The sequence below is a fragment of the Dama dama genome, chromosome X, assembly GCF_033118175.1.
Source record: "Dama dama isolate Ldn47 chromosome X, ASM3311817v1, whole genome shotgun sequence".
Lineage (NCBI taxonomy): Eukaryota > Metazoa > Chordata > Mammalia > Artiodactyla > Cervidae > Dama > Dama dama.
The window spans coordinates 70,197,150-70,214,325 of NC_083714.1; the positions used below are offsets into that span (position 1 = coordinate 70,197,150).

General features: G+C 37.1%; 1 non-coding gene across 1 annotated transcript; it reads right to left on the bottom strand.

Moving 5' to 3' along the window:
- Positions 1–13,290: 13,290 nt before the first annotated feature.
- On the bottom strand, positions 13,291–13,392 carry LOC133053269 (U6 spliceosomal RNA). The gene has a single exon (XR_009692200.1). It is a non-coding gene; the product is annotated as a U6 spliceosomal RNA (small nuclear RNA).
- Between the last annotated feature and the right edge of the window lie 3,784 nt (positions 13,393–17,176).

Here is a 17,176-nt window from a genome sequence, read left to right on the forward strand (position 1 = left end):
GCCAGAAAGAGAGAGAAAGAGAGAGAGAGAGAGAAACTATTCTGTGAAAAGCCCTAACCTGGGGTACTGCTAGGCCTGCTCACAGAACAAAGGACTGAGCAAACACCAGAGGAGAGCTAGCAGGCGGCAGACTGGCCCATCCCCCGCCAGAGACAAGCAGGCAGAGGTTAGCCAGAGCTGGAAAGGGGCAATTGCAGCCCCAGAGAGGCATCCTCTACCAAACTGCAAACAGGCTCCGTTGCTAACCAAGAGTTCTTGGGATTCTGGATGGTCAACATCAGTCAGGAGGGTCGCAGCCAGAGATCAGCTCCCCAGAAGAGACACACAGCACACCTGAGAAGGCATGCCCATTGTACACCCAGAAAACCAAGCGGCTGGTATGGGGGAGGTGATAAGACATACCACCCACCTGGGGGGTGACTGTGCTCGCCAAGCACCTGGTCACCTGAGCTACTCAGACCTGGGAAAGGCACAAAACTCAGGCCCAACTGAATAGGCACCTTTGGGGAGTACACCATGAATCTGAACCTGAGTGGCTTAGACCTGGAAAGTGCACATAACCCAGGGCACACCTCAGACAGTTCCCGGCAGAGCAACCTAGAGCCTGAGAAGTGTAGACCATGAAAGCACACATGCCGTGACTGGGGGCAAACTCAGTGCCCCTGAAACACTGCGAGCACTCCCTACACACGCTAGTGATACTTGTTTGCAGTGTACCTCCCTCCCCACAGGACGACTGAACAAGTGAGCCTAAATAAGTGACCACCTTCGCCCCCTTGTGTCAGGACAGAAATTAAACACTGAAGAGACCAGCAAACAGAAGAAGCTAAAATAAACAGAGGGAACTGCTTTGGAAGTGACAGGTGCAACAGATTAAAACACTGTAGTTAGCACCAACTACATTGGAAGGGGGTCTATAGATCTTGAGAAGTAAAAGCCAGATCAAGGAACTATCTGAAACAGAACCTACCCCATACTGTCTGCAACAGCTCCAGAGAAATTCCTAGATATATTTTTACTATTATCATTTTTTTTAATTTATTTTTTTAAAATTTTAAGTCCTCTATTACTCCTTTAATTTTTATTTTTATAACCTACTATTACCTTGCAAAAAAAAGATCCTATTTTTAAAGCAAAGTTTGTGACTTTGTTTTTTTTTTAATATTGTATTTTTGAGAGTCTAAACTACACTCTAGATTTTTAATCTTTGCTTTTTAGTATTTGTTACCAATTTTGTACCTGTAAAACCCAATCTTCAGCACCCATTTTCACTTGGGAGTGTGATTACTGGCTTGATTGCTCTCTCTCCCTTGACTCTCCTTTTCTCCACCAGTTCGTATCTATCTCCTCCCTCCCCCTTCTCTTCTCTACCCAACTCTGTGAATCTCTTTGTGTGATCCGGGCTGTGGAGAACACTAAGGGAACTGATTACTGGCTGGATCTGTCTCTCTCCTTTTGATTCCCCTTTTCTCCTCCTGGTCACCTCTCTCTCTCTCTATATATATATATATATATCATTATATATAATGAATAATGCAATAAATTAGATCAAAAACACTCTGGAGGGAACCAGCAGTAGAATAAAAGAGGCAGAAGTTAGGATAAGTGAGGTAGAAGATAGAATGGTAGAGATAAATGAAGCAGAAAGGAAAAAAGAAAAAAAAAAAAAGAAGAATTAAAAGAAGTGAGGACAACCTCAGAGACCTCTGGGACAATGTTAAATGATTCAACATTCAGATTATAGCAGTCCTAAAAGAAGAAGACCAAAAATAAAAGGCCATGAGAAAATACTTGTGGAGATAATAGTGGAAAACTTCCCTAAAATGCCGAAGGAACTAGCCACCCAAGTCCAAGAAACCCAGAGAGTCCCAAACAGAGCAAACCCAAGGTGAAACACCCCAAGACACATATTAATCAAATTAACAAAGACCAAACACAAAGAACAAATATTAAAAGCAACAAGGGATAAACAACAAATAACACACAAGGGGATTCCCATAAAGATAACAGCTGATCTTTCAATAAAAATTCTTCAGGCCAGAAGGAAATGGCAGGATATACTTAATGTAATGAATGAGAAAAACGTACAACCCAGATTACTGTACCAAGCAAGGATCTCATTCAAATATGAAGCAGAAATCAAAAGCTTTACAAACAAGCGAAAGCTGAGAGAATTCAGCACTACCAAACCAGCTCTTCAACAAATGCTGAAGGATCTTCTCTAGACAGAAAACACAGAAAGAGTGTGTAAAATCGAACCCAAAACAACAAAGCAAATGGCAATGGGACCATTCTTATCAATAATTACCTTAAATGTAAATGGGTTGAATGCCCCAAGCAAAAAAAGACTGGCTGAACGGATACAAAAATAAGACCCCTATACATGCTATCTACAAGAAACCCACCTCGAAACAAGGGACACATAAAGACTGAAAGTGAAGGGCTGGAAAAAGATATTCCATGCAAATAGAGACTAAAATAAACCAGGAGTAACAATACTCATATCAGATAAAATAGACTTTAAAATAAAGGCATGAAAAGAGACAGACACTACATAATGATCAAAGGACCACCACAAGAAGAAGGTGTAAAAATTATAAATATATATGCACCCAACATAGTATCAGTGCAATATGTAAGGCAAACGCTAACAATTATGAAATGGGAAATTATTAAAAAACACAATAATAATGGGAGACTTTAATGCTCCAATCACACCTATGGATAGATCAACTAAACAGAAAATTAATAAGGAAACACAAACTTTAAAGGATACAATGGACCAGTTAGACCTAATTGATATCTATACAACATTTCAACCCAAAACAATGAATTTCACCTTTTTCTCAAGTGCACACAGAACCTTCTCCAGGATAGATCACATCCTGAGCCATAAATCTAGCCTTGGTAAATTAAAAAAAAAAAATTGAAATCATTCCAAACATCTTTTCTGACCACAATGCATTAAGATTAGATGTCAATTAGAGGAGAAAAACTATTAAAAATTCCAACATACGGAGGCTGAACAACATGCTGCTGAATAACCAACAAATCACAGAAGAAATCCAAAAAGAAATCAAAATATACATAGAAAGGAAAGAAAATGAAAACACAACAACCCAAAACCTATGGGACATGGTAAAAGTAGTGCTAAGTGGAAGGTTCATAGCAATACAGGCTTACCTCAAGAAACAAGAAAAAAGTCAACTAAATAGCCTAACTCTACACCTTAAGCAACTAGAAAATGAATAAATGAAGAACCCCAGGGTTAGAAGAAGGAAAGAAATCTTAAAAATTAAGGCAGAAATTAATGCAAAAGAAACAAAAGAGACCATAGCAAAAATCAACAAAGCTAAAAGCTGGTTCCTTGAGAAGATAAATAAAATAGACAAATCATTACCCAGACTCATCAAGAAACAAAGGGAGAAGAATCAAATCAACAAAATTAGAAAAGGAAAAGGAAAGATCACAACAGACAACACAGAAATACAAAGGATCATAAGAGACTACTATTAGCAACTATATGCCAATAAAATGGACAATGTGGAATAAATGGACAAATTCTTAGAAAAGTACAACTTTCCAAAACTGAACCAGGAAGAAATAAAAGATCTTCACGGACCCATCACAAGCATGGAAATTGAAACTGTAATCAGAAATCTTCCAGCAAACAAAAGCCCAGGACCAGACAGCTTCACAGCTGAATTCTACCAAAAATTTATAGAAGAGCTAACACCTCTTCTATTGAAACTCTTCCAGAAAATTGCAGAGGAAGATAAACTTTCAAACTCATTCTATGAGGACATCTTCACCCTAATACCAAAACCAGACAAAGATGTCACCAAAAAAGAAAACTACAGGCCTATATCACTGCTGAACATAAATGCAAAAATCCTTAACAAAATTCTGGCAAACAGAACCCAACAACATATTAAAAAAATCATACATCATGACCAAGTGGGCTTTATCCCAGGAATGCAAGGATTCTTCAATATTCAGAAATCAATCAATGTAGCATACCACATTAGCAAATTGAAACATAAAAAACATATGATTGTCTCAACAAATGCAGAAAAAGCCTTTGACAAAATTCAACACTCATTTATGATAAAAACCCTCCAGAAAGCAGGAATAGAAAGAACATACCTCAACATAATAAAAGCTATATATGACAAACCCACAGCAAGCATCACCCTCAATGGTGAAAAATGGAAATCATTTCCCCGAAAGTCAGGAATAAGACAAGGGTGCCCACTCTCACCACTACTATTCAACATAGTGTTGGAAGTTCTGGCCACAACAATCAGAGCAGAAAAAGAAGTAAAAGGAATCCAGATAGGAAAAGAAGAAGTAAAACTCTCACTGTTTGCAGATGACATGATCCTCTACATAGAAAACCCTAAAGACTCTACCAGAAAATTACTAGAGCTAATCAATGAATATAGTAAAGTTGCAGGATATAAAATTAACACAGAGAAATCCCTTGCATTCCTATATACTAACAATGAAAAAACAGACAGAGAAATTAAGGAAACAATACCATTCACCATTGCAACAAAAAGAATAAAATACTTAGGAGTATATCTACCTAAAGAAACAAAGGACCTATACATAGAAAATTATAAAACACTGATGAAAGAAATCAAAGAGGACACAAACAGATGGAGAAACATACCATGCTCATGGATTGGAAGAATTAATATTGTCAAAATGGCTATTCTACCCAAAGCAGTCTATAGATTCAATGCAATCCCTATCAAGCTACCAACGGTATGTTCCACAGAACTAGACCAAAGAATTTCACAATTTGTATGGAAATACAAAAAACCTCGAATAGCCAAAGTAATCTTGAGAAAGAAGAATGGAACTGGAGGAATCAACCTGCCTGACTTCAGACTCTACTACAAAGCCACAGTCATCAAGACAGTATGGTACTGGCACAAAGACAGAAATATAGATCAATGGAACAGAATAGAAAGCCCAGAGGTAAATCCATGAACCTATGGACATCTTATCTTTGACAAAGGAGGCAAGGATATACAATGGAAAAAAGACAACCTCTTTAACAAGTGGTGCTGGGAAAACTGGTCAACCACTTGTAAAAGAATGAAACTAGAACACTTTCTAACACCATACACAAAAATAAACTCAAAATGGATTAAAGATCTAAATGTAAGACCAGAAACTATAAAACTCCTAGAGGAGAACATAGGCAAAACACTCTCCGACATAAATCACAGCAAGATCCTCTATGACCCACCTCCCAGAATATTGGAAATAAAAGCAAAACTAAACAAATGGGTCCTAATGAAACTTAAAAGCTTTTGCACTACAAAGGAAACTATAAGTAAGGTGAAAAGACAGCCCTCAGATTGGGAGAAAATAATAGCAAATGAAGAAACAGACAAAGGATTAATCTCAAAAATATACAAGCAACTCCTGCAGCTCAATTCCAGAAAAATAAAGGACCCAATCAAAAAATGGGCCAAAGAACTAAACAGACATTTCTCCAAAGAAGACATACAGATGGCTAACAAACACATGAAAAGATGCTCAACATCACTCATTATTAGAGAAATGCAAATCAAAACCACAATGAGGTACCATTACACGCCAGTCAGGATGGCTGCTATCCAAAAGTCTACAAGCAATAAATGCTGGAGAGGGTGTGGAGAAAAGGGAACCCTCTTACACTGTTGGTGGGAATGCAAACTAGTACAGCCGCTATGGAAAACAGTGTGGAGATTTCTTAAAAAACTGGAAATAGAACTGCCATATGACCCAGCAATCCCACTTCTGGGCATACACACTGAGGAAACCAGATCTGAAAGAGACACGTGCACCCCAATGTTCAATCACAGCACTGTTTATAATAGCCAGGACATGGAAGCAACCTAGATGCCCATCAGCAGATGAATGGATAAGGAAGCTGTGGTACATATACACCATGGAATATTACTCAGCCATTAAAAAGAATTCATTTGAACCAGTCCTAATGAGATGGATGAAGCTGGAGCCCCTTATACAGAGTGAAGTAAGCCAGAAAGATAAAGAACATTACAGCATACTGACACCTGTATATGGAATTTAGAAAGGTGATAACGATAACCCTATATGCAGAACAGAAAAAGAGACACAGAAATACAGAACAGACTTTTGAACTCTGTGGGAGAATGTGAGGGTGGGATATTTCAAAAGAACAGCATGTATACTATCTATGGTGAAACAGATCACCAGCCCAAGTGGGATGCATGAGACAAGTGCTCGGGCCTGGTGCACTGGGAAGACCCAGAGGAATCGGGTGGAGAGGGAGGTGGGAGGGGGGATCGGGATTGGGAATACATGTAAATCCATGGCTGATTCATATCAGTGTATGACAAAATCCACTGGGAAAAAAAAAAAAAAAGAATATGAATGCTAAAGTTCTAAATTAAATAGCATATTCAATATTTCAGTATAGAAAAGTATATGTGTAAACAAAATTTATTCTAGAATTATAAGGATTTATCAACATCAGGATATCTAATATTATATTTAATTAACATGTTACAGAGAAAATGTGATCATAACACTAGACATATTTGATAAAATTCAGTTCCCTATTCCTTAAAAAAATTGACATATAATAGAAAAGGAAAGGAAATAATGAAATCTGAGAAAATGTATTCATAAAATACCAATAACAGAAGTGATTTTATGTAGTAAAATGCTGAAACCATTTATATTAAAATAGTAGAATACTGTCATCATTATTATTTGAAAATACATTATAATGCAAAAAAGAAAATTAAATATTGATACAAGTAATGGAAAATATTCTTTTCTTTCATCATGGTACTATAGAAAATAAACTTTTAGTGTTTATAATGTAGTTTTGTTAATTGACTGTGTGTTAGTTGCTCAGTCATATCTGACTCTGCAACCCCATGGACTGTAGCCTGCCAGGTTCCTCTGTCGATGGGATTCTCCAGGAAAGAGAATCCAGCAAAACGAGTGTTTTGCTATTCCCTTCTCCAGTGTATCTTCCCAAGGCAGGGATCGAATCTGGGTCTCCTGCATTGCAGGCAGATTATTTACCATCTCAGCCACCAGGGAAGCTGCATATTTAGATAAATACCCAGAGTTCAAGTGTGTTTCTCTCTACTAGGAAAAAAACAGAGCTACATATGGAAATCAAAGAAATTCTAATAAAATTCCAGATTTAAAAATTTGTTTAAAATAATAACAGTCTATGTGGACATATAAAGGCATGAGTACAGGGAAGAAATAATGGGAAAAAAAAGAAAATAATAATAGGTGGTATAGCTTTAAGATTGGGTATAGGCAAGTTGGAATAAAATAAGGGGCCCACAAATAAATCTATACATACTTGAAAATATAATCTATGAAAAGAAATGGTTTCATTTCAGTTAAGAAGAATGATTTATTAAAAAAAAATTTCCTTGGTACATGCAAAAATCCATACTGACACATAAACATTTAAGTTTAAAGAATGCACTAGAAATTATGCAGAAAATTTAGGAGATTGTAGTGTAAAGTGTGGGTTGGACAAATATTTCTAATTAAAGAAAGTGAATCCAGAAGCTTTGAAAGGAAAGATGGACATATTTGACAATATAAAACAAAAAACTTTTTATGGCAAAATATGCATAAACAAAATAGATAAATATATAGTATTTATCCTCTTGCCCAAATTCTTATAGGTATTGGGCCTGTTTGTACCTACAGTGTCTATTAAAGAAAAAGATAATTATCATTCATACATAAGACAAACAGCTAAATAGAAAAAATGGCAAAACACACAAATGAATCATTTATTTAAATACAAGTTAAAACTGGCTAAAATGTGAAAATACATCTGTGGGACAATGTTTATAAATGCCACCAGGAAAATGCTAATTAAAATTGGGATAGCATTTTTCACCCAAGATAGTGGCAAAAATAAGAAAAGGCATGCTAATGGAAATGTGGGTGAAATGAATCTTCCAATTTTGCTGATATGAATTATTCAGGTCTTTAGGGAAAGTAATTTGGTCCTTATGGAGATCTGTAATAGATAAAAAAGTACCAGTGCATAAGGATATATGTAACACTGTTGAATAATAGAAGAAAATGTGGTTCATTTCACATAATGGAGTATCATGCAGATGTTAAGATACCATGTTATATTTTAGACCACTCGACATATTGTAATTAGCCTCCAACTAATAAAAATAAATGAAATAAAAATATATGTGAGAATTCTGTTTTTTTTTTAAAGAACTTCCACAATGTAATATTAAGTGAGAAAATTGAAATGCAGTGAAGTTTAAAAGATTTATTTACATATAACAAGACTTAAATGCCGTATATGCAAATACACATGTATAGGTATGTGAATACTTTTATGAGGACTGAGGAAAATATTGAGGCGTGTATACCAGGCTATTAACATTGATAATCTAGGGTTGGGTTAGAGTAATAAAGTGAGCTGCAGGAAAGTACAGGGAGAAGGAGGAAGAGAAAGGGAAAAATAATAGCAATATTTACAGGCAGAACTTTGAGTACATGGATCAGTATAAAGTGCAATACTCAACACTAAAATGCTAAGGAAACAAGCCATCAACTATGTGGAAAGAATAGTGTGAGACACATAGAAGGGGGTTTAGAATATTTAGAACTGTTGCCTTATGCCTGGAATGGCTTGGGAACTCGTTTGTGTTTGTGATGTGCTTAGTCAGTCAGTTGTGTCCGACTCTTTGCGACCCCTTGGATTGTAACCGGCCAGGCTCCTCTGTTCATGGGGATTCTCCAGGCAAGAATACCGGAGTGGGTTGCCATGCCCTCCTCCAGGGGATCTTCCCAACCCAGGGATCGGACCTAGGTCTCCCACACTGTGGGCAGATTCTTTACTGTCTGAGCCACCAGGGAAGCCAGTATATGTGATAACAAAAGAGGTGGTGAAGGGTTGGCCAGTAAAGAAAAAGTGATTTTTGCCTTTGAATTATTAGGGTCAATCCTTCCAATTCATCCTCACAAATTCCACAAAAGGAATATCTAGGGAGTTAAGACAGAAGTCACTGGAGAGCTTTCTCTGGTCCACTAAGAGCTAGCACTACCAAAGGAAGAAGCCCATTGCACTTCCAATCTAGTCATATTTTGGGATTCCCGATCTATGATCTTAGAAACCTCATATGTTCACAAACTTCATTTGTGTTTAGTTTTGTATATTGTAAATGTATAACTTCTCTAGAAAAAAAAAGAAGTACTGGAAGAAACAAATGACTTAGATTCATCTAACTTTGACTAGTTATATTTTAGATATGCTGATACTGTGAAAGTTATTAAAGTTATTTTTCATTTTGATGATATTGAGTAGTACTAATGATTTTTTCACTTTTTTCTAATTGAATAAATAAATTTTTGAATTAAAATATTTATTGGAGTGTTAGTGTTAGTAACTAAAAAATTTGTTAGCAACTACAAATTTGTGTTAATTTCAGGTGTACAGCAAAGTGATTCAGTTATACATATGCATATATTTATTCTTTTTCAGGTGACTTTTTCGTCTTAGTTATCACAGAATATTGAGGAGAGTTCCCTGTGCTATACAGTAGTTCCTTGTTGGTTATCTATTGTATATATAGTAGTGTGTTTATGTTAATCTCAAACTCCTGTTTTATCCTTCCACCCCCCACCCGCACACACTTTTCCCCTTTGGTAACCGTAAGTTTGTTTTCAGTATCTGTAAGTCTGTTTCTGTTTTGTAAATAAGTTCACTTGTATCAACTAAAAAAATGTTAGATTCCACATATGACTGACATAATATGATATTTGTCTTTCTTTGACTTCATTTAGTGTGCTAAACTCTAGGTCCACCCATGATGCTACAAATGACATTATTTCATTCTTTCTCATGGTTGAGTAATATCTCATATATATACCTTCTTTATCCAGTTCTCTGTCAGTGGACATTAAAGTTGCTTCCATGTCCTCATTACTGTAGTGTTGCAATGGGCATTGCACTATATGCATCTTTTCAAATTATGATTTTCTCTGGGTATATGCCCAGAAGTGAGTTTGCTGAATCGTATAGTAGTTCATTTTTATTTTTTTAAGGAACATACATAATGTTCTCCATAGTGGTTTTACCAATTTATATTCCCACCAACAGTGTGGGAGGGTTCCCTTTTCTCCACAAAATCTTCAGCATTTATTCATTGTAGAATTTTTTTATGATGGCCATTCTGACTGGTGTGAGAGTGTACCTTGTTGTAGTATTGATTTGCATTTCTCTAGTTAATTAGTGTTGGAGAAGAATCTTGAGAGTCCCTTGGACTGCAAGAAGATCCAATCAGTCCATCCTAAAGGAGATCAGTCCTGGGTGTTCATTGGAAGGATTGATGTTGAAGCTGAAACTCCAATACTTTGGCCACCTGATGCGAAGAGTTGACTCATTGGAAAAGACCCTAATGCTGGAAAGGATTGGGGGCAGGAGGCGAAGGGGACGACAGAGGATGAGATGGCTAAATGGCATCACCGACTCGATGGACATGGGTTTGGGTAGACTCTGGAAGTTGGTGATGGACAGGGAGGCCTGGCATGCTGCGATTCATGGGGTCGCAAAGAGTCGGACACGACTGAGCGACTGAACTGAGTAATTCGTGACTTTGAATATCTTTTCATGTGCCTGTTGGTCATCTGTATGTCTTGTTCAGAGAAAATTTTTTTTTTTTTTTAGGTCTTCTACCAATTTTTTGATTCAGTTATTTGAGCTATTGAGGTGTATGAGCTATTTATGTATTTTGGAAATTTATCCTATTTTTTTACATTGTTTGTTTTCTCCCAATTCATAGATTGTCTTTTTGTTTTGTTTATGATTTACTTTGCTGTGCAAAACCTTGAAAGTTTGATTAGGTCCCATGTTTACTTTTGATTTTATTTTTATAACCTTCAGAAAATGATCTAAGAAAACTTGGGTACAATTTATGTCAGAGAATGTTTTGCCTATGTTCTGTTATACAAATTTTATGGTGTCATATCTTATGTTTAACCAAATGATTCCTTTTTATATTTTCTACTTCCTTATTAAGATTCTCACTGTGTTTATCTATTTTTGCCCTAGTTTTGTTAGCATTTTATTACTAATGCTTTGAAACCTATCTGGTAAATTATCTCTTTCATTAATTGTTTTTTTCAGTGTGTTTTTAGTCCTTTGTTTGACATAAATTCCTCTGTCATCTTTTACTGTCACTATGAGATTATGTGAAACAGCTACTTATGATGTTCTCTTTTTTAAAAATGTTTCCTATGCACTCCTTAAAAAATATTGTTGTATAATTGATTTAAGATGTTAGATTAGTTTCTGCTGTACAGCAAAATGAATCTGTTATATTAATACATATATGTATCTACACTTTTAAAAATTATTTTCCTGTTTAGGTCATTACAGAGTATTGAGAAGAGTTTCCTGTGCTCTTATCTATTATTATTATTATTATTAGTTATCTATTTTAGTAGTGTTGTATGTGTCAATCCAAATCTCCCAATTTAATCCTCCTCTACTCTCACCCACCAACAGCATTTAAGTTGTTTTCTACATCTGTGACTCTAGATCTGTTTTGTAAATAAGTTAATTTGTTCCATTTTTTTTAAAATTCCACATATAAGCAATATCATACGATGTCTGTTTTTAACTGTCTGAGTTAATACACTCAGTATGACAATATCTAGGTCCATCCATGTTGTTGCAAATGACATTATTTTGTTCTTGTTTATGGCTAATATTCCATTGCATATATGTACCACATCTTTATCCATTCCTTGTTGATAGACATTTAGGTTGTTTCTGTGTTCTGGCTGTTGTAAATAGTGCTACAGTGAACACTGAGGTGTATGAATCTTTTCAAATTATGGTTTTCTCTGGATATAGGCCCAGGAGTGGAATTGTTGTATCATACAGTAGCTCTATTTTTAGTTTCTTAAGGAACCCTCATAGTTCTCCATGATGGTTTTAGCTATTTATTCCTTCCAACAGTGCAAGAGGGTTCGCTTTTCTCACACTCTCTCCAGCATTTATTGCTTCTAGATTTTTTGATGATGGCCATTCTGATTAGTGTGAGATGATACCTCATTGCAGTACTGGCTTGCATTTCTCTAATATCTAGTGATGTTGAACAGTTTTTTATGTGCTTTGTGGCCAACGGTATGTATTCTTTGAAAACGTCTATTTAGATCTTATGTTCATCTTTATTGAGTTGTTTGTTTCTTTGATATTGAGCTACATAAGCTGTTTGCATATTTTAGAGATTAAATCATTGTTGGTTGCTTCATTTGCAAATATTCTCTCATTCTCTGGGTTGTCTTTTTGTTTCATTTATTGTTTCTTTTGCTGTGCAGAAGCTTTCTTTTCTTTCTTTTTTTATTGATTTTTATTAGTTGGAGGCTAATTACTTTACAATATTGTAGTGGGTTTTGTCATACATTGACATGAATCAGCCATGGATTTACATGTGTTCCCCATCCCGATCCCCCCTCCCACCTCCCTCTCCACCCGATCCTTCTGGGTCTTCTCAGTGCACCAGGCCCGAGCACTTGTCTCATGAATTCAAGTTTAGTTGTGCTGTGCTTAGTTGCTCATTTCTGTCCAACTCTTTACCGTCTGAGCCACCAGGGAAGCCCTAAGTCTAGTTAGGTTCCATTTTTACATTTTTGTTTTTACTTTCATTACTCTAGGAGGAAGATCAAAAAAGATCCCACTGTGATGTTTGTCAGAGAGTGTTCTGCCTATGTTTTACTCTAAAAGTTTTAGAGTGTCCAGCCTTACATTTAGGTTTTGAATCCATTTTGAATTTATGTTTTTGTATGGCATTAGGGAGTCTTCTTGTTTCATCCTTTTACATATAGCTGTCGTTTTTTACAGCACACATTATTGGAGATACTGCCTTTTCTTCACCATGTATTCTTGCCTCCTTTGTCACAGATTAGGTAACTATAGGTGTGTGGGTTTATCTCTGTGCTTTCTATCATGTTCTATTGATCTGTATTTCCATTTTGTGCCAGGACTATACTGTATTGATTACTGTAGATTTGTACTAACTATAGTCTGAAGTCAGGGAGACTGATTTCTCCAGTTCTGTTTTTCTTTCTCAAGATTGCTTTGGCTATTCATGGTCTTTTGTGTTTCCATACAAATTTTCAATTTTTAAATGCTGATTCTTTATAAAATGTCATTGGTAATTTGATTTGGATTGCATTGAATCTGTAGATTGCTCTGGACTGTATAGTCATTTTGACGATATTCTTCAAATAAAAAACATGGAATGCTTCATTAATTTGCATGTCATTCTTGCACAGGGGCCATGCTAATCTATATTGTTCCAATTTTGGTATATGTGCTGCCACAGTGAGCACCCTATGATGATCTTGATGTGGTATCCTTGTGTGGGAGTGTCCATATACAGTCTGTTCACAGTTTCTTTGGTGGGAAAGCTGGATCTGAAGTGAACATGGGTCATATATTTCCCCAGGGTGTGCTACCAGTTGGTGAGAGATGAGGCTGGAGATGGAGCAGCTAGAATTATGGTCAAGTTTGACCTGGGGTGCCTCTTCTGTTCAGTGGCCAACACCATCCTATTGGTAGAGGGGTTGGATTCCATGTTGCTGGAGCATAAGCCCTGAGCTTTTGGCACATGCTGGTTCTGTTCCCTCCAAATGTGTGCCCTCCACCTCCCAGCATCATCACCCTCACCCCAGAGGGGAGCAGTGCTGGAGTAAGAGGGTCTGATACAGGTACTTGGCATGAATTACGCATGGGTTGTAGTGGTCCTGGCACCAGATATCCAGTCTACTCCCAAAATAAGCACCAGAAATGGTTGGTTGTCCCTGCCCTGTTCAGATGCCTTTCTGAGTCTGAGCCACTTGTTTCCTCACAGTTGTGCACTCCTCTCAGCCACTATATTCCTTCACCATGGAGCAGGAGGAGCCAGAGCTGGCATGTAGCTCAGGATGGGGCATATACCAGGGCAGTGGGGAAGAGTCAGCAATGACCCTGGGCAGTTTCAATCTTCTTACTCCTCCTTGTTTTGGGATTATACAAATGTATATATACCCTTTATGAGTGGCCTCTAGGTATCTTACAGTCCTACTCTCAGTCCCACTGGTTTTCAAACAAGTTAAGGAGATTTGTACTATCAGTGTTCAACCCCAAGACTGGGGTGCCTAATATGAGGCTCAAACTTCTTACTCCCCAGAGAGGACCTTCAAACTTGTATAATCACTGTCCTCTTCTGTGTCCCGTCCAAGAGGTGCAGGCCCCAAATTGATTGCTTGTCTTCCTTTCCTTCCAAACTCAGTGTAAATCTTACTTAGAGACTGCTACAGAAAATAGTCTTTCTCTCAGTCTCCATTTTTTTTTCAGTGAAAAGTCCTTCACATGTGGATGTATTTTTGATGTTTTCACTGAAGGGAGGTGAATTCCATGTCCTCTTATCCCACCATCTTGACCTCTCAAGACTGTAAATTTTAAGGGTGATGGTAAGTATTCAAAGAAATTCAAGTAGAGGACTAATCTTATCAGAACAGCTTATTTAATTATCTGCTTAATGTTTAGAGAACTAATTGAATTGGGAAAACTAAAGTCAAGACGACCAGTCAGGCAACATCTTGCAGAAGTCCAGGAAAAAAATCATGGTAACTTGAATATGGTGATAGTGATGGGAAAAGTTAGAAGGATAAAATCCTGGATATATTTTGACAGTAGAACCATCTGGATTTGAGGACGGACTAGATATGGATTGTGAGAAAAATAGAGAAGTCCAAAGTTCTTGCCTTCAGCAACTAATGAATGACAGTGTTGCATACCGACATGAGGAAGAATGAGAGGAGCATTTTGGAGAGTATGTATGAATTAGTTCAATTCTGGACAATGAACTGGACAAACAAAGCATGCTCCTTTTCAGATTTCCTCAGTTTCCTCATTTCTGTCTTATGATTGGTAACTGTACTGCATCAAGTTGCTACTTACTCTTCCATGTCTAGATTTAAATGAAATTCCACACCAGGTAGTGTGGGGTCTGTCTTCCTGAGTATAGTGACAAATTTATTAGGCATTGCCTAGGATTGAACAAGCAGGACTATCAGTGCTAAAACTCAGTCAGTCCCCAGTGAACTAGAATGCTATTTTATTCTTAAGTAACTACCAAGGGGCCAGATGATATGACTGAAATGTTTGGGGAATTAACTGTTTATCAAATGGACTTTGATTAATGAGACATGAGAGACAGATGATGTTGTAGGCTGAGTTTTCTGGATACAAATACTTACATTGATGCTCAGTTTCTAAGTCATGACCAACTCTTTGAGATCCCATGTACTGTAGCACACCAAGATTTGTTGTCCTTCACTATCTTTTGGTGTTTGCTCAAACTCATTTCCATTGAGTTGGTGATGCCATCTAAATATCTCATCCTCTGCCCTCCCCCTTCTGCTCCAGCCCTCAGGCTTTCCCAGCATCAGGGTCTTTTCCAATGAGTCGGCTCTTCACATTAGATGGCCAAAGTATTGGAGTTTCAGCTTCAGTATCAGTCCTTCCAATGAATTGTCAAGGCTTATTTCCTATAAGACTGGTTTTATCTCATTCCTGTACAAAGGACTCTCAAGAGTCTTCTCTATCATCACAATTTGAAAGCATCAATTCTTAAGTGCTCAGCCTTCTTTATGGTCCAACTCTCACATCTGTACATGTCTACTGGAAAAACCATAGCTTTGACTATACAGACAGAAAACAAAATCTTTCATTACTTCTCTTTCCCTTTATATTTGAAGTGATGGGAATGGATGCCACGATCTTAGTTCTTTTAATGTTGACTTTCAAGCCAACTTTTTCAATCTCCCCTTTTAACCTCATCAAAAGGTTCTTTAGTTCCTCTTTACTTTCTGCCATTAGACTGGTATCATCTGCATATCTGAGACTGTTAATATTTCTCCCAGGAATCTTGATTCCAGCATGCGCTTCATCAAACCCAGTATTTTGCATGATGTGCTCTGCACAGGAGTTAAATAAGCAGGATGACAATATACAGCTTTGACATATTCCTTTCATAATTTTGAACCAGTCCATTGTTTCATGTTGGGTTGTAACTGTTGTTTCTTGACCTTCATTCAGGACACAGGTAAGGTGGTCTGGTATTCTTGTCTTTTTAAAAATTATCCACAGTTTGTTGTGATCTGCACAATCAAAGGCTTTATGGTAGTCAATAAAGCAGAAGTACTTCTGACAAAACGTGGTCCACTGGGGAAGGGAATGGCAAACCACCCCAGTATTCTTGCCTCGAGAGCCCAATGAACAGTATGAGAAGGCATAAGGTATGACACCAGAAGATGAGTTCCCTAGGTCAGTCGGTGTCCAAAATGCCACTGGGGAAGGACAGAGAAATAGCTCCAGAAATAAAGAAAAGTCTGGACCAAAGCTGAAATGACACTCAGTTGTGGATATTTCCAGTGGTGAAATTAAAGTTCAATGCTGTAAAGAACAATATTTCATAGGAACCTGGGATGTTATGTCCATGAATCAAGGTAAATTGAAAATGGTTAAATAGAAAATGGCAAGAGTGGACATCACCATTTTGGAATCACTGAACTAAAATGGACGAACTTAATTCAGATGATAATTATATCTACTACTGTGGGCAAGAATCCCTTCAAAGAAATAGAGTAGCCCTCATAGTCAGAAAAGAGTCTGAAATGCAGTACTTGGTGCAATCTCAAAATTGGCAGAATTATCTGAGTTCAATTTCAAGGAAAACCATTCAAAATCACAGTAATCCAGTTCTATGCCCCAACCACTAATGCTGAAGAAGCTAAAGTTGATCAGTTCTATGGAGACCTCCAAGACCTTCTAGAACATACACCAAAAACGATGTCCTTTGCATTATAGGGAATTGGAATACAAAAGTAGGAAGTCAAGATATACCCGAAGTAACAGGCAAGTCTGGCCTTGGAGTACAAAATGAAGCAGGGCAAAGGCTAACAGAGTTTTGCCGAGAGAACACACTGGTCATAGCAAACACCCTTTTTCAACAACATAAGAGACAACTCTACACATGGACATCACCAGATGGTCAATACTGAAATCAGATTGGTTATGTACTTTGCAGCTGAAGATGGACATGCTTTATATAGTCAGTGAAAACAAAGC